We start from the raw sequence: 23,852 nt of genomic DNA on the forward strand, positions 1-23,852 counted from the left end.
GCTACATATTAGATATCACATGTATATACCCATATATACCCATAATGATATGGGCTTGGACTAGATATATTAAATCACGAATCACATACGTACACATGACGCGACACTTAAGAGAATTAAGTTGACTACGCTATTTTGAACTTATGGAGTAATGTCGAATGGATATGTGAGATAGCGTAATGTAATGACCGGGATTACATTACGGTAACTCATATAGAAGTTCCGACATCACAAAATAAAGAATTGGGAGCCAGTCAAGTAGGTTACTAGGATAAACACCATTTAGAACATGAACCGTATAATCTCAAATATGTGTAGAAATTTACACTGTGCGAATTAATTGCTATTATAACCTATAAGAAGCGTGTAATCACATCACAACTCGTCACTACTTGACACTTTCCGTCACCACCGATCACCACTTGACACTATGAAGACACTTCTTGGTACATATTCATCATCTCATGCGACTACTCCTTACTACTTATCATTGCTAACTACTACTCGACGCCGCCTCTCGCTGCTAGACACGACTGATCGCTACTTTCTCACTGCTTTTCATTACTAGTTACTACTTAATGCTACTCGTTGCTACTTAAGACTGTTGAGTAGTACTCATCACTACCAACACCTCTACGATTTGCTACTAGCCACTATGAATCACAGCTTATTTCTGATATATCCTTAAAGGATGAAGTCCGTGTAACAGCCCACACAAACCGTAATAGATATTGTCTACTTGACATCCAACTTACCTATCATTCGCCACCCGCAGTTTCATGAATTTTCTTTCCAATACTAGTTTACCGGAAGAGGTATTCACACCTTCCCTCATGAAGGGTATTCCATTCTTCTCCCCCACCGAAGTGGGACAAGTCTGATAACTCACCCTGCTATCAACATCAACTTTAGCGAAGTTCGTCACAAATTCGTTCTTACTTAACAATCATAATGTTTATATACTCTCAACACCGGTGCCGATAGAAGCTTGGTGACTAAAGAATTCCGTCAAAACATTTAGAATCCAGTATCTGCCTTAGACAACGTAAACTCTATGGAACTATAAAATGGGAAGAAAATGCATAAAGATTGATGTTATTTTAGTTTAAGGAGGTCCTGCTTTAAGAAGTTTCATCGTACACTCCCATCGTAAATGTCTCTCACCCGAAACTCACCCCAAACTTAAATCAACGATTGCTCCTAATCCTTTGCAAATTATAAGTTAAGACCCATACCGTTAAGCTCATAACAACCTTCCGCACCGAACAGTACTTTTTTCGACGATTGGCGAGCCATTACAATAGAACCTTGTGGTTGGAATGGACTGGTTATCTGACGACACCCCTGAGGATGTTGTGACCAGAAGGCCATTTGAATTCCTTTTACCGAAGACGAATCAATGATGGTGTACGGAGAGAAGATCAGTACACCGTTGCATTACGTTAATTGCTCGAAGGTCTAGAAGTACATGAGATAAGGATGTCTCGCAATTCTGGCACATATGGGCAAAGTTGAATCAACAGTTAAGAGACCCGAAGATGTCCCAACCATTAGAAATTTTCCTTAAGGTCCTTTCGAGAGAATTACCTATCTTCCATTGCATAGAGACGTAGAATATGATATTGACTTAAGGTCGGAAGCGGCACCTGTAGCGCGCACTATATAGACTTGCACCTCCAGAGTTGCAAGAGCTGTTTTGTCAGTTACAAGAGCCCTTAGACAAGGGATTCATTCGACCGAGCTCTTCACCATGGAGAGCACCTGTGCTCTTTGTTAGGAAGAAGGATGGATCTATGAAACTTTGGATTAAGAAGAGATACCCGTTACCGAGAATCAATAATCTGTTAGATTAGTGGCAAGGATCTGGATGTTACTCTAAGATGATCTGAGGTCATGTTACCATCAAATGAGAGTAAAAGAGATAGATATACCGAAGACAGCATTTAGAACACGCTATAGACATCATGAATTTACTGTAATGTCGTTTGGATTGACGAACGCACCGGCAGTGTTCATGGATTTCATGAACCGTGTGTAAGTCATATCTGGACAAGTTTGTTATTGTGTTTATTGATGATATTCTGGTATATTCTAAGAACGAGGAAGAACATGAACAACATCTCCGTTTAATACTAGAGATGCTCAAGAAGGAGCAGATGTATGTGAAGCTTTCAAAGTGTGACTTTTGGTTACAAGAAGTTCAATTTTTGGGTCATATCGTAAGTGTCAATGGTATTCACGTTGATACTGCGAAGATACAAACGGTCAATAAGTGGGAGACTCCTAAGTCGCCAACGCATGTTCGGCAATTATTAGGTCTTGCCGGTTATTATAGAAGATTCATTGAGGAATTTTCTAATATTGTCTGGCCATTGACAACAATGACTCATAAGGGTAAGAAGTACGAATGGACTGAGCTGCATGAGTCCGCATTTCAGTTGTTAAAAGAGAAATTAATTACTGCCCCAATTTTGTCTTTGCCCGAAGGAACCGAGGGCTTCGTGATTTTTTGTGATGCTTCACGATAGGGTTTTAGTTGCGTGTTGATGCGACAGAAGAAAGTGATCACTTACGGACCACGACAACTAAAGATACACGAATAAAACTATACACTCATGATTTGGAACTTGGTGTTGTGGTCTTTGCACTGAAGATGTGGAGACATTACTTGTATGGTACTAAATTTACTGTTTTCATGGATCATAAGAGTTTGCAGCATATCCTTGACCATAAACAGCTTAATATGAGGCAGAGACGTGGAAAGAGCTATTGAATGACTACGACTCTGAAATTTTCTATCATCCTGACAAGGCTAATGTAGTTGCAGATGCCTTGAGTAGGAAGGAAAAGGTTAAGCCTATTCGAGTTAGAGCGTTGAATATGACTGTCCGAACAAACCTTACTTCTCAGATACGCGATGCACAACTAGTGGCATTGAAAGAAGGGAACGTTACTATGGAATCACTTAGAGGAATGGACAAGAAGTTTTTCATTCGAGAAGATGAAACCCGGTGCTTCATAGATAGAATTTGGGTACCAGAATTTGGCGGATCAAGGGAACTAGTGCTAGATGAAGCACATAAGACGCGGTATTCTATTCACCTTAGATCCAACAAGATATACCAAGATCTTAAGGCACTGTACTGGTGGCTTAATATGAAAGCAGATATAGCAACATATGTTAGTAAGTGCTCAATGTGTGCTAAAGTAAAATCAGAACATCAGAAACCTTCATGCCTGCTGATACAGCTAGAGATTCCCCAGTGGAAATGGGAATGTATTACTATGGATTTCATCACTAAGTTACCCAAGACTGTGGGAGGTTATGATACGATTTAGGTTATCATTGATCGTCTCACAAAGTCAACTCATTTTCTACTGATTAAGGAAATGGATAAGATGGAGAAGTTGGTACAAATCTATATAAAGGAAGTGGTTTCCCGATATGGAGTGCCGATATCCATTATTTCCGATAGAGGCAGCAGATTTACATCTAGATTCTAGCAAACATTGCAAGAGGCAATGGAAACTCGTTTAGATATGAGTACATCATATCACCCTCAAATAGATGTTCAAGGCGAGAGAACTATCCAAACATTAGAAGACATGTTAAGAGCGTGTGTTATTGACTTTGGAATTGGATGGGATATACATCTACCGTTAGTAGAGTTCTCTTATAACAATATTTATCATGCAAGTATAAAGGCAGTGCCTTTTGAAGCACTGTATGGCAGAAAGTGCAGATCACCTGTATGTTGGACTGAGTTAGGAGATAGTCAATTGACTGGTCTTGAGATCATACACGAAACAACTGAGAAGATCGGGCAGATACAAGAGAGATTGAAAACGACGCGAAGTTGTCAAAAGAGTTATGCCGACGTTAGAAGGCGAGATTTGGAATTTTAGTTGGAGACAAAGTTATGCTCAAAGTATCACCCTGTGCCTTTTGGTAAAAGAGGAAAGCTAAGTCCGAGATATATTGGACCGTTGAGATTATCGAGAGAATTGGACCGGTAGCGTACAGGCTGAAACTACCGCAAGAACTGCGCGAAGTTCATGACACTCTCCATGTTTCTAACTTGAAGAAATGCTTATCAGATAAAAGTTTGGTAACTCCTTTAGAAGAGATACAAGTTGATCCCAAGCTTCATTTTGTTGAAGAACCTATTGAGATTATGGACAGTGAGGTCAAACAACTAAAGCAAAGCAGAATTCCGATCGTCAAAGTTAGATGGAATGCCCGTAGAGGACCTGAATTCTTGAGGGAGCGTGAAGATCAGATGAGGCTAAAGTATCCGCAACTGTTTCCCGAGGAGACGACTACGGCGGATGTGCACTAAAATTCCGGGACGAAATTTTTCATAACAGGTGGGTAATGTAACAACCCGACTTTTTCCGTTACTATCGTGACCTGTCCGTTAAATATTTAACGGTGATTACTTAGAACTTTATGTGTTTGATTGATTTAAATGCATACTTGATCCTAGTGGATTACTTGAGTTAATATGGTTATATTAATTGATGAACATGTTTCAGATAATGAAATAACTAGAAAACGTTACGATTAAGTCAATCGTCTAGAAAGCTTTTCAGTTTACGAAACTTAGAAAAACGATAAAGTAATTATTTCTAATAATTATTGACTTTATGAACAATTTATTTAATTGATTATTTATTTAGTAAATTAAATCCGGTGAATTCATTTCAACAACTAGTTAACGTTCCGGAGATCCGGTACGGTTGACGACACTCGAAACGGATCGCGCGCATACAAGAAAATAACGAAACGAATTGTATTTCACTTTTAATTATTATTTTATGTAATTATTATGTTTTAAGAATAATTTTAATTTATTAGAATTTTTAAGAATTTAAAACGCGTAGAATTCGCTAAAACGCTCAGTTAACGTTCTAGTTTGCGTTCTCGGCTAACGACACTTAATGGGTACACTTAGGAAACTTGTCTAGCAATATTTGTGAGCCCATGGACTCCTTTTTACAGCCCTTGGCCGAAATCCATTCCATGGGGCTCCATTCCTTGTTAAATTGTGGGCTTGTGCTTCATTAAACTTGTTACCATATATAAACTAGTGCATAATTAGCCCTAACCTAGAAAATACATACATTCTTGATACCCTACCCTGATCCACGAAATTTGAAGCCCTTCTCACCCCTCTCCATCGTCGATCATCATCGCACACATAATGCCCATCAATTTTGATCGTTTGCTATTGCCATCAACACGACCGTTGTTGCTTTTATCATCCTCTACGCATTGATATAAACAATTTGATCTCTAGAGGTATAAAACCACTAACCTTAATCTTATTAGATCTGATTTTAATCAATTACATAGTGTACAAGAGTCTAGTGCTCAATTGATTGCAATTATAGTCGTTGTTAGTCATTAATTTGCGCGATTGTTGTATGTTGTGTGAACCACAAATTGATTGGTCATGAATATGATTAAATGAGTTTATTTACTGATCATATAATGTATCTAGATGTATAGATCTCGAATATTTAATAAATTTGGACTTTGGATTTGCATGATTTCGGTACCGGATGCTTAAGTTATGATTAATCGAAGTTTCGTTAGGGTTTCACATGTAATCCGAATTTTCTGATTTGCATGCTTTGTGTTTTAGTTTATAAAAAGTGTACTACTGTATTCCTTATGAAAATTTATGCAATTTGGACTTAATATTTGCATCAAAAGGTTATGTAATGCTCCCGTTATGTCAAAATGAAGATTTGATTTTTTAAAGTGAGCTGAATCAGTTTTCAAAGTTACATAAAAATTTCTTGATTGAACTAGGAGTTGATTGAGAGTTTGATCTTCTGAAATATGTTAGTCTAAGTGTTCCTTGACATATTTAATTTGTATGAGAACTTGTGAAAACATGATTTGCCATGAGATATATGCTCATCTAAGTGATATGTCAATTTGTTGATTAAAACTGATAGGTCTATAAAGGTTTGCTAAACTGAATGAATTGGCTTAAGATATGTCTTTGATTATTTTATCACTAATATTTTGAGATGTCTGGAGTAATCTCCAATTGGCCGTTCGTTAAAATCTATTTTCTATATTTTCTGAGAAATATTTTAAAACTGGTGCGCGCGCTAAAACTGATTTAGTAAACCGTAACTAGACCCCTTCTGACTTATGACTTTTAGTTATTGTATGAGGCTTTGGTTGGACTTTTTGGAATTGATTTTAAGTATATATGTGATCTGGAGTTGATCATAATTTTATGATTTATGTGCTATGAGCTATAGTTGAATCTTTCTATGATATACGTTTTTCGAAGGCATGCTTTAAGATGCAAAAGTGCAATTTGCTTAACTATGACTTGTGAAGTGATATTTGACCTAGGTTTCACTTGTTGACCATGTTTGCATGACCTACTAAGATGTTTGACTTTAGTTGACCACTTTGATCGAGTTGACTTTTGGTTTGACTTTGGTTGACTTGCTTGGATTAGTTGACTTTTACTTGCATGTAGAGTTGGTCTGAGCACTAGGACTTTGCGTACACTGTGGGTTGACATAGTTTGACCTATAAGTGTATACTTAATATGATTTACTTATTTAGGTTGCATTGTTCAGTCGTGATTTTTCGACTACAGTACAATTTGCTAAGATATTTCAGTGCTTTTGCTAAGGTGAGTCTACAGTCCCTTTTTCAGCAACATTTTTCGAGATGAGATACATACTGCTTTTGAAACTATTTCTTAAACTGTTTTTACAAGTATATTATATATTAGGCACGAGTAACTTACCAAGAATATACATATGAGTTCAGATCAAAAATCCCTCAGCTTGATTATATTAGTTACTTTGTAAGCTCGACGTATAGGGACGGTACCGTTAGGTTTGTCAAACCTCACCTCAACATAACTGGTGCTTATTTTTTTGTTACTCGTACACTTGATCGATGTAGCGCCATGATAGGGTAAACTAAAGACGTGGGCTCGGCCTACGTAAAGGTTAAAGCTTTATAATCAAGTGCTCATGATAAGTGTATATTATTACGAAGCTTTTCAGAAATCTCGTGGCCTAACTTATGATGAATGTTACTTAAACATGATGTTTACAAACTTGAAACTGGACATGGTAATGTCTACAAACAGAAGAAACAAAAAGAACTTTTTGAATGTCACTCACAGTTGACACTTGACATCTTACAAATAGTTTATTACTAAGCATTTGCTATACACAAACTTTTGAGATTAAACCTTAGCGGTTTATTCAGATAAATGATTTTGAGAAATGATTTTCGACAAACGATTTATGGAAACTATTTTATGAAACATACGAGAACTATTTACTCAAACCTGTAGATTCACTCAACTTTATGTTGATCCGTTTTGCATGTTTTATCTCAGGTATTAGTTGCTTCTGCTGTAGAACATTGCTGTTATGTAGAAGTCAAGCCAAGCATTGGGACCAGAGTTAATACGCCGTTAGTGGATTCTGACAGGGTATTACAAAAACAGATGAAGCCGCCGGCTTCCTCAGTCCAAGCCGCCGGCTTGGCTGAACTGTCACGACCCGTCCAAATCCACCTGGACGAATGCCATGAATGACTCCTGTAGTGACCCGAACTTTTCCATGTTTATATATATTAAATGAAATTGATATTTATATGATTAAGTGTTTCCAACATGTTAAGCAATCAAACTTATTAAGACGTGATTAATTGAAATAGGTTTCATATAGACAATTGACCACCCAAGTTGACCGGTGATTCACGAACGTTAAAACTTGTAAAAACTATATGATAACATATATATGATTATATATATATTTAACATAATATTATAATAAGTAAGCATCTCATTAGGTATTTTAACAATGAGTTATATACATAAAATTGAGTTTATTGAATTAAGAAACTCGAAACGATATATATAACGATTATCGTTATAACAACGTCTTACTAAATACATATGAATCATATTAATATATTGATAAACTATGTTTAATCATGATAAATGATAAGTAAACATGTCATTAAGTGTATTAACAATGAACCACATATGTAAAAACAAGACTACTAACTTAATGATTTCGAAACGAGACATATATGTAACGATTATCGTTGTAACAACATTTAACTGTATATATATCATACTAAGATATATTAATATATCACAATATCATGATAATGTAATAATTTAACATCTCTTTATATTTAATAAACAATGGGTTAACAACATTTAACAAGATCGTTAACCTAAAGGTTTCAAAACAACATATACATGTAACGACTAACGATGACTTAACGACTCAGTTAAAATGTATATACATGTAGTGTTTTAATATGTATTAATACACTTTTGAAAGACTTTAAGAAACTTATCAATGTACTTCTACTTAACAAAAATGCTTACAATTACATCCTCGTTCAGTTTCATCAACAATTCTAATCGTATGCACCCGTATTCGTACTCATACAATACCTAGCTTCTAAATGTATTTACTATTAGTATATACACTCCAATGATCAGCTCTTAGCAGCCCATGTGAGTCACCTAATACATGTGGGAACCATCATTTAGCAACTAGCATGAAATATCTCATAAAATTACAAAAATATTAGTAATCATTCATGACTTATTTACATGTAAACAAAATTACACATCCTTTATATCTAATCCATATACCAACGACCAAAAACACCTACAAAAACTTTCATTCTTCAATTTTCTTCATCTAATTGATCTCTCTCAAGTTCTATCTTCAAGTTCTAAGTGTTCTTCATAAATTCTATAAGTTCTAGTTTCATAAAATTAAGAATACTTCCAAGTTTGTTAGCTTACTTCCAATCTTGTAAACTGATCATCCAACCTCAAGAAATCTTTCTTATTTACAGTAAGATATCTTTCTAATACAAGGTAATACTCATATTCAAACTTTGGTTCAATTTCTATAATTATAACAATCTTATTTCGAGTGAAAATCTTACTTGAACTTGTTTTCGTGTCATGATTCTGCTTCAAGAACTTTCAAGCCATCCAAGGATCCTTTGAAACTAGATCTACTTTTCTCATTTCCAGCAGGTTTATCTACAAAACCTGAGGTAGTAATGATGTTCATAACATCATTCGATTCATATATATAAAACTACCTTATTCGAAGGTTTAAACTTGAAATCACTAGAACATAGTTTAGTTAATTCTAAACTTGTTCGCAAAAAAGTTAATCCTTCTAACTTGACTTTTAAAATCAACTAAATACATGTTCTATTTCTATATGATATGCTAACTTAATGATTTAAAATCTGGAAAAACGAAAAACACCGTAAAATCGGACATACGCCGTCGTAGTAACACCGCGGGCTGTTTTGGGTTTGATAATTAAAAACTATGATAAACTTTGATTTAAAAGTTGTTCTTCTGGGAAAATAATTTTTCTTATGAACATGAAACTATATCCAAAAATCATGGTTAAACTGAAATGACTACCTCTTACAAAAATGACTTGTAACTTATATTTCCGACTATAAAAATATACTTTTTCTGTTTAGATTCATAAAATAGAGTTCAATATGAAACCATAGGAATTTGATTCACTCAAAACGGATTTAAAACGAAAACGTTATGGGTAAAACAAAATTGGATATTTTTTGATTGTTGTAGCTACGGGAAATATTGTAACAATTCTATAAAAATCATATCCTAGCTAACTTGTATTGTATTATACATGTATTCTTATATATTTTGTACTCTTGGGATACCATAGACACGTATGCAAATGTTTTGACATATCATATCGACCCATCTATATATATTATTTGGAACAATCATAGACACTCTATATGCAGTAATGTTGGAGTTAGCTATACAGGGTTGAGGTTGATTCCAAAAATATATATACTTTAAGTTGTGATCTAGCCTGAGACGTGTATACACTGGGTCATGGATTGGGTCAAGATAATATATATCAATTTTTTTTCTGTACATCTAACTATGGACAACTAGTTGTAGGTTACTAACGAGGACAGCTGACTTAATAAACTTAAAACATTAAAACATATTAAAAATGTTTTAAATATATTTTGAACATACTTTGATATATATGTACATATTTGTTATAGGTTCGTGAATCGACCAGTTGCCAAGTCTTACTTCCTAACGAAGTAAAAATTTGTGAAAGTGAGTTATAGTCCCACTTTTAAAATCTAATATTTTGGGATGAGAATACATGCAAATTTATAAATGTTTTACGAAATAGACACAAGTAAATGAAACTACTTTATATGGGTGAATGATCGAAGCCGAATATGCCCCTTTTTAGCTTGGTAGCCTAAGAATTTGGGAACAGACCCCCAAATTGACGCGAATCCTAAAGATAGATCTATCGGGCCCAACAAGCCCCATTCTGGAATTTGGAATGCTTTAGTACTTCGAAATTATCATGTCCGATGGGTGTCCCGGAATGATGGGGATATTCTATATGCATCTTGTTTATGTCGGTTACCAGGTGTTCACCGTATGAATGATTTTTATCTCTATGTATGGGATGTATTGAAATATGAAATCTTGTGGTCTATTATTTAGATTGATAAATATATAGGTTAAACCTATAACTCACCAACATTTTTGTTGACGTTTAAAGCATGTTTATTCTCAGGTGATTATTAAGAGCTTCCGCTGTTGCATACTAAAATAAGGACAAGATTTGGAGTCCATGCTTGTACGATATTATGTAAAAACTGCATTCAAGAAACTTATTTTTGATGTAATATATTCTTATTGTAAACCATTATGTAATGGTCATGTGTAAACGGTATATTTTAGATTATCATTATTTGATAATCTACGTAATGCTTTTTAAACCTTTATCGATAAAATAAAGGTTATGGTTGTTTTAAAAATGAATGCAGTCTTTGAAAAACGTCTCATATAGATGTAAAAAACTCGCGAAGAAATCAATTAATATGGAACGTTTATAATCGATATGAACGAGACATTTCAACTCCATGTAATATATTTAAAATGAGCAAATGCACAGCGGAAGATTCTTTCATACTTGAGAATAAACATGCTTAAAAGTGTCAACCAAAAGGTTGGTGAGTTCATAGGTTTATCATAAACAATCATTTATATAATTTTAATAGACCACAAGATTTCATTTTTCCATAAATATACATCTCATATCAGGCATTTCGCAAACTGCATAGAGATAAAAATCATTCATATGGTGAACACCTGGTAACCGACCTTAACAAGATGCATATAGAATATCCCCATCATTCCGAGACTCTCATCGGACATGATAAATTCGAAGTACTAAAGCATCCGTAACTCGGATGGGGGTTGTTGGGCCCGATAGATCTATCTTTAGGATTCGCGTCAATTAGGGGCCATTTCCCTAATTCTTAGGCTACCAAGCTAAAAAGGGGCATATTCGATTCGATAATCCAACCATAGAATATAGTTTCGATTACTTGTGTCTATTTCGTAAAACATTTATAAAAGCAGCGCATGTATTCTCAGTCCCAAACATATATATTGCAAAAGCATTTAAAAAGGGAGCAAATGAAACTCACGATACGATATTGTGGCAAAATATGCATACGACGATACTGAACAATGCAGGGTTGGCCTCGGATTCACGACCCTATATTAGCTATATATATATATATATATATATATATATATATATATATATATATATATATATATATATATATATATATATATATATATATATATCAACACATATAATTGTAATCGAACAAATTTATATATATATATAAGTTTATTAGTTATGTCAATTATATATTAATAACTTATATGTTTCCTTAATAAATTAAATATATTCATTTTATATATAAAAATATTAGTATTTAAGTTATATGTCTCAAGTTTAGTTTTATATATCGAATAGTTATTTGACAAAATAATATTAATAATATCAAATAAAAATTGTATTATTTTATAATAATAATAATAATAATAGTAATGCTATTAATAATAATAATAATAATCTTAACATCATGTTAATACTAATAATAATAATAATATATATAATACTTATAACAATAATAATAATAATATTTTATTTAGATCATGGCTTATTTATAGTTTTACTTATTTTTTTATATCTATCTATTTATATAATTATAATCTTTACAATATTTTATCATAATACTACTAATAATAGTACTTACTAATTATATTAATAATAACATAATAATAATAATAATATTGATTAATAATAAAATTGTTAAAAATAAAACTAACTAGTCCGGGTCAGGCCCGCGCGATGCGGCGAGGGCTTTCGGCCTGCGTATTCATATTTAACGTAGCTTGATGTATTTACAAAAGGGAAAATGGGCTATGTGTTAAGCGCCGTTGTATGTGTAGTCGTCTTCAGTGTTTTTTAAAATCTGTCCGGTTCGAACGTAGTTAGTTTCGTTTTGTTGATAGAATTATTTCGAGTATAATGGTGGTGTCGAAAAAATTTAACTCGCATCTAGGAGGAAGATACGGGCTGTCGTTGTGTTTAGCGCTTTTTGAAAAGTGTCCGTTTTGAATGGGCTTTTTTTCTTTTGTTCATAAAATTATTTCGAGTATGACGCTGTTGTCGAAAAAATTTAACTCGCGGAGAGTGGCAAGATACAGGCTGTCGTTGTGTTTAGCGTTTTTAAAAAGTGTTCGTTTCGAACGTAGTTAGTTTCGTTTTGTTCATAAAAATATTTCGATTTAATAGTGTGGTCGGTGGAATTTAACTCGGAGCGAGGAGGAAGATACGGGTTGTGACGATCCGGAAAATTTCAACTAATTTTAAACCAAACTCTCGATAAGATTTATTATTTATGACACGATAAGAAAAGTCTGTTAGGTTGAGTCTCAAAAGTTTTGAAATGTTTCATATAATCAATTGACCTTCGACCATTCTCGACGATTCACGAACAAGTATTTGTGTGTATATATATATATATATATATATATATATATATATATATATATATATATATATATATATATATATATATTAATTTAAAATATAATTTGAAATATTATATTATTATTATTAATTGTCGGCAAACCAAACATGTAATATTCACATGTATATAAAATACTAAAAGTGGCAGCTGTGTTTCTCTTTAATTTCTTGTCATATACGCAAGTAGGAATTATTTTATATGTATCACTCTTTTTCTTTTGACAAACACAACTCATATAACTAAACTTTTACTGTTATTGAATGGTTTAAATATCTTGACTAGCTTATATAATATGCATGTATCCATATCATACCCATCAACTGATTTCTATTTTCGTTTTATGTTTTATGCACAACACAAAGTCACACCATGCCATCATCATCTTTTTTGTCACCACCTCTCTATCTATTCTCTCTCTCTCTCTCTAAAATCCTTGATCATGAAACCATCGAGCATGAATATCCAGTACCGCCACATCACTAGAGCACCATAAACCCACCACTTTAAAAAAAACGTTATCATTTATCAACCTACTACAACTCGCTTCCCGTTTCTAATTTAGATGATCACAAAACCCACTTGGTTACTAACACTTTCTTCTTTGATCCGATCACCATCTCTTTGTTTCACATCTTCATGATATCAACCAAGAACACCACAGTCGACAAGAAACAACCTTCCTTCACCACCCTGGGACACCCTAACCACCGCCACCTTCACAATCAAAACCACCATGAACATCACCAACTACCCCGCCATTTTTCTGTTTCCATCAACCACAAGAAACACCTGCACATCCTGTTATAATTTTGTTCCTGTTTCAGTTCACAAAACCACCACCATCAAATGCCACAACACCCACCAACATCATCTTTATTTCTTCTTCGTTTCTATGGTTGTTCGAAGTACTTCTGTTGCAACTCTACCCATTTGGTTTTTTTTTACGATTGCTGCTGTCTACTTCCCTTATCTGATCAAAAACGACCCTCACCACCATCTATTTTTACGTCCCTACAGCTGCTACTCGCTGCTTTTCTTCTGCTTTCGTTTACATTATTTTCTTCCTTCTCTTCAATCAACACCCAACGGAACAGAAACTTTATTACAGCCTTTGCCATGTTTGTCAATTTGATGCTTGTTCCTGTTGGAATTCATCAAAACACCACGAAGATTAAACTTCATGTTTTATGATTTTCGAGTTAAAAAAAATATAAAAAAGAAGAAACCTCACCCATACACTTTTGCTTTTAAAAGTTACATGTATTTTTTTTTTTTTGCCGATCATATATACATTATAATGGAGTTAATGGAAAATGATGTGATATGTTGGAGAAGAATCATTATGTTAGTGATTAAACAAAGAAAATAACATTTAAAGGTGGTCGTAAAGACATAAATAAGAAAAATGAAAAATTGATCAAGTCGATGTTAATGGATGATGATGTTTAGATTAGGTCATGGTGATGTATTAGATGATGGGTACCTCTGCTTAATGTTTCGAATAAAAAAAAAACAATATCGTGGATGACTGAACGTGTACCATTTCTTGCTGTTGGGCCGTACTCTTATTTTAATTTTTGGGTTATTAATTGATAATTGGGCTGCGTATCTTCTTGGCCTGCTGTATCTCAGTTTTCCTAGTTGGGTCGAGCAATTCTTTTTCTTTCTCTGATTGGCTGTGGAATTGTATGACTACTTGGGCTGAATTGTGGTGTATAATATATGAGTGGGCCGTAAAGATCTAGCCTTTTTATTGATGGGCTGCTCGAATAAAACTAAGCCCAATAAACTGATTATATTCGGTTTTGTCCGAATAACATGGTTCGTACAACACCCACTCACCTTTCTCGTTCCAAGGTATAACTGGTTGATCTCATGAATACGTTCGTATACGTGTGTATATACTAAGTTTTAAACATATATATATATATATATATATATATATATATATATATATATATATATATATATATATATATATATATATATATATATATATATATATATATATATATATATATATATATATATACATATACATATACATATACATATATAACACAACTCTTTTGTGTTATTATGATCATTATTATTTTTATCATTATTAAGATTATTATGATTATGATTAGGTTTATGATATAAGATATGATTAACTTATAAAAGATTAAGATGAATATAAGTATGATTATGATATAATTTTACTATGGATCATGTTTACAAATATAATTTTTTTTTATATGATAAAGATTATAATAATTGAGTTATAGTTATAAATTAAATTTTAAGTATGAACATTATTATAACTATTATCATTAATATCATTTTTTTTTTTACAAAATTATCATTTTTATTATTATTATTTAAATTATTATTATTATTATTATCATTTCTATTAAAAGTATCATTATAAATAAAATGATCAAAGTTATCATTTTTATCAAAATTTAACATTTTTAGTAAAGTTATTATCTTTATTCTTATTAAAATTTTCATTTTTATTATCATTAAAACTATCATTTTTATTATTATTACAATTATCATTATTTTTATCGTTATCACTATCTATTATCCTTATTATTATTTCTGACATTAATATTATTATTATTTTTACATTATTATTAATATATATCTTTTTTATTAATACTAGTATCATTATTCTTAACATAATAACTATTATTATTATTATTATTATTATTATTATTATTATTATTATTATTATTATTATTATTATTATTATTATTATTATTATTACAAAATGAAACAACTTTTTATTTTATCATATAACTATTAATTATATAAAACTATATTTAATACAACCATAGTAATATTTTTAGTAATTATTTATTTAAGGTATAGAAAATAAAGATAATTAATTAAGCTATTAATAAAACACGTGATGTAAAATAACAATTAAAATCACTAATAATATTTAAATTTGTTCGATTACCATTACATGTGTTAATATACATAATTGAATATAGGTTCGTGAATCCGAGGCCAACCCTGCATTGTTCAGTTTCGTTGTATGCATATTTTTACTACAGAATATCGTATCGTGAGTTTCATTTGCTCCCTTTTACTCTTTTCATTTTTGGAACTGAGAATACATGCGCTGTTATTATAACTGCTTTATTAAATGCTTTTGAAATATATTTTGAACTGCGAATACATGAAATGCTTTTATAAATGTTTGAAGAGATAGACTGATAATGCTAAAAACGAACACATATTTCATAGCATTATCCTTCAAGAAAGACAAGCTTTTGGTTGCAATTGTTCTATTTACAAATGATATTCGTTTAAATATTAAAAAGTGAAGACAAAAGACAGATTCGATGATTTGAAGATGCAAACGACCAAAATGCTAAGAAGTACAAAGTACAATCCACGAGGTTCAATTTATTGATAAGAAACGTCTAAAAGTTACAAGAGGACGAGCCGCAAAACGCAAAGTACAAGATATTAAATAGTATGAAAGGACGTTCAAAAATCCGGAACCAGGACATGTACCAACTATCAACGCGCGACGCAACGGAGCTAAAATTACAAGTTAACTATGCACATAAATATAATATAATATATAAATAATTCTTAAAATTATATATATATATATATATATATATATATATATATATATATATATATATATATATATATATATATATATATATATATATATATATATATATATATATATTATATATTATTATATATTAAAAACCGTTGGAAAACTAGAAAACAAAGTTATGTGAGCTGGATCAGAGGGCCATGCGATCGCATGGCCTGGAAGTTTTAAAACCATACGATCGCATGGTGACCTATAGCAGGCCACATTCTATAAATTGCAACGTTTTTGGCCGATTTATTTACACAATATTCAATCTCTCTCAATCTCTACGATATATATATACACACACACACATATATATATATATATATATATATATATATATATATATTATAATTTTAATTTAAGATTAATAATAATAAGGTTATAGTGGCGAATGTTTTAAGTTTGTAAGTCAAAATTCTGTCCGTGTAACGCTACGCTATTAATACTCATTGTAAGTTATGTTCAACCTTTTTAAATTAATGTTTCGTAGCTAAGTTATTATTATGCTTATTTAAATCGAAGTAATCGTGATGTTGGGCTAAATATTAAAGATTGGGTAATTGGGCTTTGTACCATAATTGGGGATTGGACAAAAGACCGACACTTGTGGAAATTGGACTATGGGCGAGATATTTATGGGCTTTATATTTGTTTAACTGAATGATAGTTCGTTAATTTAATATAGAGATTTACAATTTGACGTATCTATAAATAACCATATACACTCGATCGGACATGATGGGCGAGATATTTATAAATACTAATAATCGTTCATTTAATCAGACACGGGAATGGATTAATAGTCAATGGACTCATTAAAACAGGGGTGAATTATGTACATGGATACTTGGCGTAATTGTTAACAAAGTATTAAAACCTTGGGTTACACGCAGTCGATATCCTGGTGTAATTATTAAACAAAGTATTAAGACCTTGTTACAGTTTAAGTCCCCAATTAGTTGGAATATTTGACTTCGGATATAAGAATAATTTGACGAGGACACTCGCACTTTATATTTATGACTGATGGACTGTTATGGACAAAAACCAGATGGACATATCGAATAATCCAGGACAAAGGACAATTAACCCATGGTAATAAATTAAAATCAACACGTCGAACATCATGATTACGGAAGTTTAAATAAGCATAATTCCTTTATTTTATATCTTATCGCATTTTTTAATTATCGTACTTTTAATTATCGCAATTTTATTTACTGTCATTTTATTTATCGCTCTTTTATCGCAATTTTATTTATCGTCATTTACTTTACGCTTTAAATTAAGTTATATTTATTTTTTATGTTTTACATTAGGTTTTAATTGCGACTTAAGACATAAAATCGACAAACCGGTCATTAAACGGTAAAAACCCCTCTTTATAATAATAATACTACTTATATATATATATATATATATATATATATATATATATATATATATATATATATATATATATATATATATATATATATATATATATATATATATATATATATATATATATATATATATATATATATATATATATATATTATATATATATTTATATTTTTACAATTATAGGTTAAAATAATTATAGCGTAAACTTGTTTACTGTATCCCTGTGGAACGAACCGGACTTACTAAAAACTACACTACTGTACGATTAGGTACACTGCTTATAAGTGTTGTAGCAAGGTTTAGGTATATCCACTTTATAAATAAATAAATAACTTGTGTAAAATTGTATCGTATTTAATAGTATTTCGCAATAAAAATATAACTATTTCGTATACACCTCGCATAACATCACGTATTTTTGGCGCCGCTGCCGGGGAACATCTTAAATGCCGAAGCGAAACGCTATAAAAAAGTTTTTTATTAAGTTTTAATTTCTTTTTACAAAAATACATTTTAAATATTAAAAATACAAAAATATAAAAAGAAAAACAATATATATATATATATATATATATACATATATATTTAAGAGTTTGTTTAAAATATATAAAATTATAAAGTATTTTTATTTTAATTTTTAAATATAAGTTTTATTTAATTTATATAAATATTTTATTTAAATTGAAAACAGAAAAGTAAAAAAAAAAGTAAAAAGTATTCGGGCCGTACTGTAGCAGCCCAAACAATTTGGCCTGGAACCCGAGCCCATGCGACCGTATGGCTTTAAAACCCTCAACTCATTCAATCGCATGAGCTGAGGTGACAGCTCTGATCATTGGACGTACGAATTAGGGTTAAGGTTTAATAATAATTATTATTAATTAATATTAATTAGGGTTTTAATTTAATATTAGTTAGTTTAAGTTTTAATTAATTTTGTATTTTTAGTTTTAATTAGTTTTCTTAAATTAATACTTTTATAAAATAATAAAAAAAATATTTTTATAAAAATAAGTAATTTCATTATTTTTTATATCTTTTTATAAATTGTATATTTTAATTGTTTAATTCATAATTTATATATTTATCGTTCTTAACTAGTTTTAAACTTAGTATTTTTCCATAGTAGCTCTAGATTTTTAGGCTTTGCCGTAAAATCCCTTAAGTGCTTTTTCTTTAGACTAAGATTTAGGTGCTTTATAATTTTGCGACGCCGTTTTAAGATTTTAGTAGTTTTTAAGTTATTGCCTTTTTGGATATAGAATTCCTTTTAAGCTTTAATACCTTTAGACGTAACTTTTAATATTTAGTTTTTAGAATACTAAGTTTCGACGCTTATTTTCTTATTTTTTTCGACTGTTTATTTTTCGACGCTTATTTTTCTTTCTTATTTCTCGACGCTATAGTTTTTAGGACATATAATTTTCTATTTCTTCTCTAAAATTTCAAAACGAAAAATTATTTTATGCGGTTAAATTGATAGACATCCAAAATTTTTTGGTTCGTAATAGTAGTTGGATTTGTTAGTGGCGAGTTGTGGGCTTCCGATTTAAAGGGTGGAGGACCACATTTGACAAAAGATTGTTTCAGTATTGAACAAACAATGGAACAAAGAGAGAATGTTTCATACATGAACAAAGGTCTGGAAATAATTATCAGAATAATTATCAACCGCCAAGACCAAACTACAATCAAAATCAGAATTATAACTGAAATGTTCCATACAACAACCAACAAGGTTCTAGCAATCAACAAGTATCTAATAATACTTATAATCAGCAAAGACCTATTTTTCCAATTAAACCACCACAAACCGATGATAAAAAGTCAAATTTAGAAGATATGATGTCGAAGCTAGTTGAATTTCAAACGTAGTTTTTCACATCTCAGAAACAAATCAATGAACAAAATGCTCAAGCATTTAGAAATCAACAAGCTTCAATCCAAAATCTGGAACAAGAAGTAAGCAACCTAGCCAGGTTGATAGGTGAAAGAAAACCAGGAAGTTTATCTAGCGATACAAATGCTAACCCCCGGAATGAAACAGCTAAAGCCATTACCACAAGAAGTGGTATTACACTTAAACCACCTGAAATGCCTGTAATTTCTGATGACGCTACTCCTACTACACATGCACCACAACCTGAACAAGAAAAGGAAACAGAACCGGTAGTTGAAAAGATTAATGAAGATAACACAATTAAGGCTAAACCTTATGTTAAACCATACCAACCACCACTTCCTTACCCAAGTAAAATGAGAAAAGAAAGACTTGAAGCCGAGCAATCCAAATTCTTGGATATGTTTAAACAAATAAATGTAAATCTTCCTTTCATTGATGCAATTTCAGGAATGCCTAGGTATGCTAAATTCTTGAAAGATCTAATCACAAATAGAAAGAAAATGGAAGAACTCTCGGCTGTTACTATGAATGCTAATTGTTCTGCAGTGCTGTTGAATAAGATACCAGAGAAACTCTCAGATCCAGGAAGTTTCACAATTCCATATTTTCTGGGTAGTCTTAGTTCAATAGAAGCATTGGTAGATTTAGGTGCTAGTATAAATTTAATGCCATATTCACAATACGCTAAACTAGACCTCGGAGAATTAAAACCAACATTAATAAGCATACAACTAGCAGATCGATCAGTAAAATATCCTAGAGGGATAATGGAGAACATGCTAGTTAAAGTTGGTACTTTAGTATTTCCAGTAGATTTTGTTATTCTGGACATGGAAGAAGATTCTCGAGTTCCTCTCATATTAGGAAGACCATTCTTAAACACGGCTAAAGAAATAATAGACGTGTTCGGTAAGAAACTGACCCTAAGTATAGAGGACGAGATTGTTACCTTTTCTGTTGATAGAGCCTGGTGTTATGCGAGGTGTATATAAAATAGCTTAAATTTTACTAGGAAATACTATTAAATACGATACAATTTTACACAAGATATTTATTTATTTATTGAATGGATATACTTAAACCTTGCTACAACACTTATAGGCAGTGTACCTAATCATACAGTAGTGTAGTTTTTAGTAAGTCCGGTTCGTTCCACAAGGAAAATCTTTAAACAAAGCTTAACGCTATATTAGTTTTATTTTATAAAAATACAAATATATATATAAGTAATATTATTATTATAAAGGGGGGTTTTTACCGTTTAATGACCGGTTTGTCGATTTTAAAAACTTCAGTCGCAGTTAAAACCTGATGTAAAATAATAAAAATAAATATAACTTAATTTAAAGTGTAAAGTAAATAACAATAATGAAATTGCGATAAATAAAAGTGCGATAAAATAAAATTGCGATAATTAAAAATTACGATAATTAAAAGTGCAATTAAATACAATAACAATAAATAAAAGTGCGATAATTATAAGTGCAATTAAATATAAAATAAAGGAAATTAAATATGAAATAAAATAATTATGCTTATTTAAACTTCCGTAATCATGATGTTTGACGTGTTGATTTTATTTTTATGCCCATGGGTTAATTGTCCTTTGTCCTGGATTATTTAATATATTCGTCTAGTTTTTGTCCATAACAGTCCATCAGTCATAAATATAAAGTGCGAGTATCCTCGTCAAATTATCCTTATACCCGAAGTTAAATATTCCAACTAATTGGGGACTTAAAATGTAACAAGATTTTAATACTTTGTTTAATAATTACACCAGGTTATCGACTGCGTGTAACCCAAGGTTTTAATACTTTGTTAACAATTATGCCAAGTGTCCTTATACATAATTTCACCCCTGTTTTAATAATTCTAGTGACTATTAATCCATTCTCGTGTCCGGTTAAATGAACGATTATTCGTACATATAAATATCCCGCCCATCGTGTCCGATTGAGTGTATATGGTTATTTATAGGGACGTCCAATTGTAAATCTTTATATTAAAATTAACAAACTATCATTTAGTTAAACAAATATAAAGCCCATTAATAGCCCATAGTCTAATTTCCACAAGTGTCGTTCTTTTGTCCAAACCCTAATTATGATACAAAGCCCAATTACCCAATTTTAGTAATTAGCCCAACATCATGATTACTTCGTTTTAAATAAGCATAATAATAACTTAGCTACGAGTCATTAAATTAAAAAGGTTGAACATACATAACTTACAATGATTAAAAATAGCGTAGCGTTACACGGACAGAATTTCGACTTACACCCTTACAACATTCGCTAACATACCCTTATTATTAGGATTTAAAATTAAAATTAAAATTAAAATATAAAATATAAATATTACGTATACATATAGAGAGAGATTGATTTATGATATTAAAAATGATCAGAATTCGTTGGGTTTTATAGGGATTTGAGTCCAGGGAATCTCCGCGACTCGCGGCCCTTTCCTTCTTCAAACTCTGCGAGTCGCGGAGTTTTTTTTTACAGCTCACCAAGCCTTGGCTCCTAGCTTGTCAACGGATTATATAAATAAATATAATATATAAATAATTTTAGTAATTATTTAAATATTATATTATATTTATGTGCATAGTTGACTTGTAATTTTTAGTCTGTTGCGTCGAGCGTTGAGAGTTGACTCTGGTCCCAGTTCTGGATTTTCGAACGTCCTTGCGTACAATTTAATATCTTATACTTTGCATTTTGAATCTTGTACTCTTGTAATTTTGAGACGTTTCTTATCAATAATTGGAACGTCTTTGATTGTATTTTGTACTTTTGAGCTTTTTGGTCGTTTGCGTCTTCAATTCGTCGAATCGGTCTTTTGTCTTCACCTTTTATTATTTAAACGAATATCACTTGTAAATAGGACAATTGCAACTAAAAGCTTGTCTTTCTTGAGGAATAATGCTATGAAATATATGTTCGTTTTTAGCATTATCAAATATTCCCACACTTGAGCGTTGCTTGTCCTCAAGCAATATAGTCTTGAAATACTAGAATCACTTCTTTATTCTTCACACTTTGTACATCAGTGATTTCTTTACGGCGGTATAAACAATGGTAGTAACGATGTGGTTTACAGTCCCACATGACTATAAAATTTAGATCCTTTAAGGAAATTGGATCTTTATAAAAACATTTGATCTTTTTGAAAATTCAATCTAGCTTTTACCCTAGATAAGTTTTCCGGAATAACCCTTCACCGGTGTTTGCAAATTATTTTTGTGGGTTTGGTGGGTTTCAGATTTAAAAATTTTACCTCAAAACTTGCGGTTTTGTGTTACCCACTTGCTAACCTTGTATTGGGAAAGCAACACATCCAGTTTACTTGTTCCGTATATTACCTTTCGGTAAACTACCGTCCGATTGTAAAGGGAAGCGTTGAACAAGCACTGTTTAAGGCAATGTCCCCTGACATGCTTTTAATTATGGTCTATAACGTGTCGGACGCAATTACTATACTTTGTTGGAGCAATAGTAAAGTTCACCCTTATAATTTTTCGGTCTGGCACAAGGTCCTGTCTTTGACCATGCTATGCAACCACCGTTCTTACGGTTGACACCCGATTTGGTTCAGGTGACCTAATGAATTCCAGGTGAATTCCTAGGATTTTATGTTCAAAGGTAATGAACGCATTGAAAATAGGGTTTTCAGAAAACAAATCGGTTTTAATTTGATCAAAATATTTTCTCGTTCAAGCTCGAGTTTAGATATCATCGAATTTCATGAGTTTGTAATTCTCAATCTTTAAGGTCAATCTCTAGGATTGAGTAATATCAGTCTTAAAAGCTGATTTTTGATTTTTAAGGAGATTATCCTTTCTGGGGATATGATTCATTAGTCTTATCCAGCTAATTTGCACGGTGCCCCCCATTGTACGAGATAAATCCTTCTCATGGTTAGGATAAATCTGACCACTTGGCGACCCTGTTTTATGCTGAGGTCCGTGGATTTCCTAC

This window comes from Rutidosis leptorrhynchoides, chromosome 5, assembly GCF_046630445.1.
Source record: "Rutidosis leptorrhynchoides isolate AG116_Rl617_1_P2 chromosome 5, CSIRO_AGI_Rlap_v1, whole genome shotgun sequence".
NCBI classification, from domain to species: domain Eukaryota; kingdom Viridiplantae; phylum Streptophyta; class Magnoliopsida; order Asterales; family Asteraceae; genus Rutidosis; species Rutidosis leptorrhynchoides.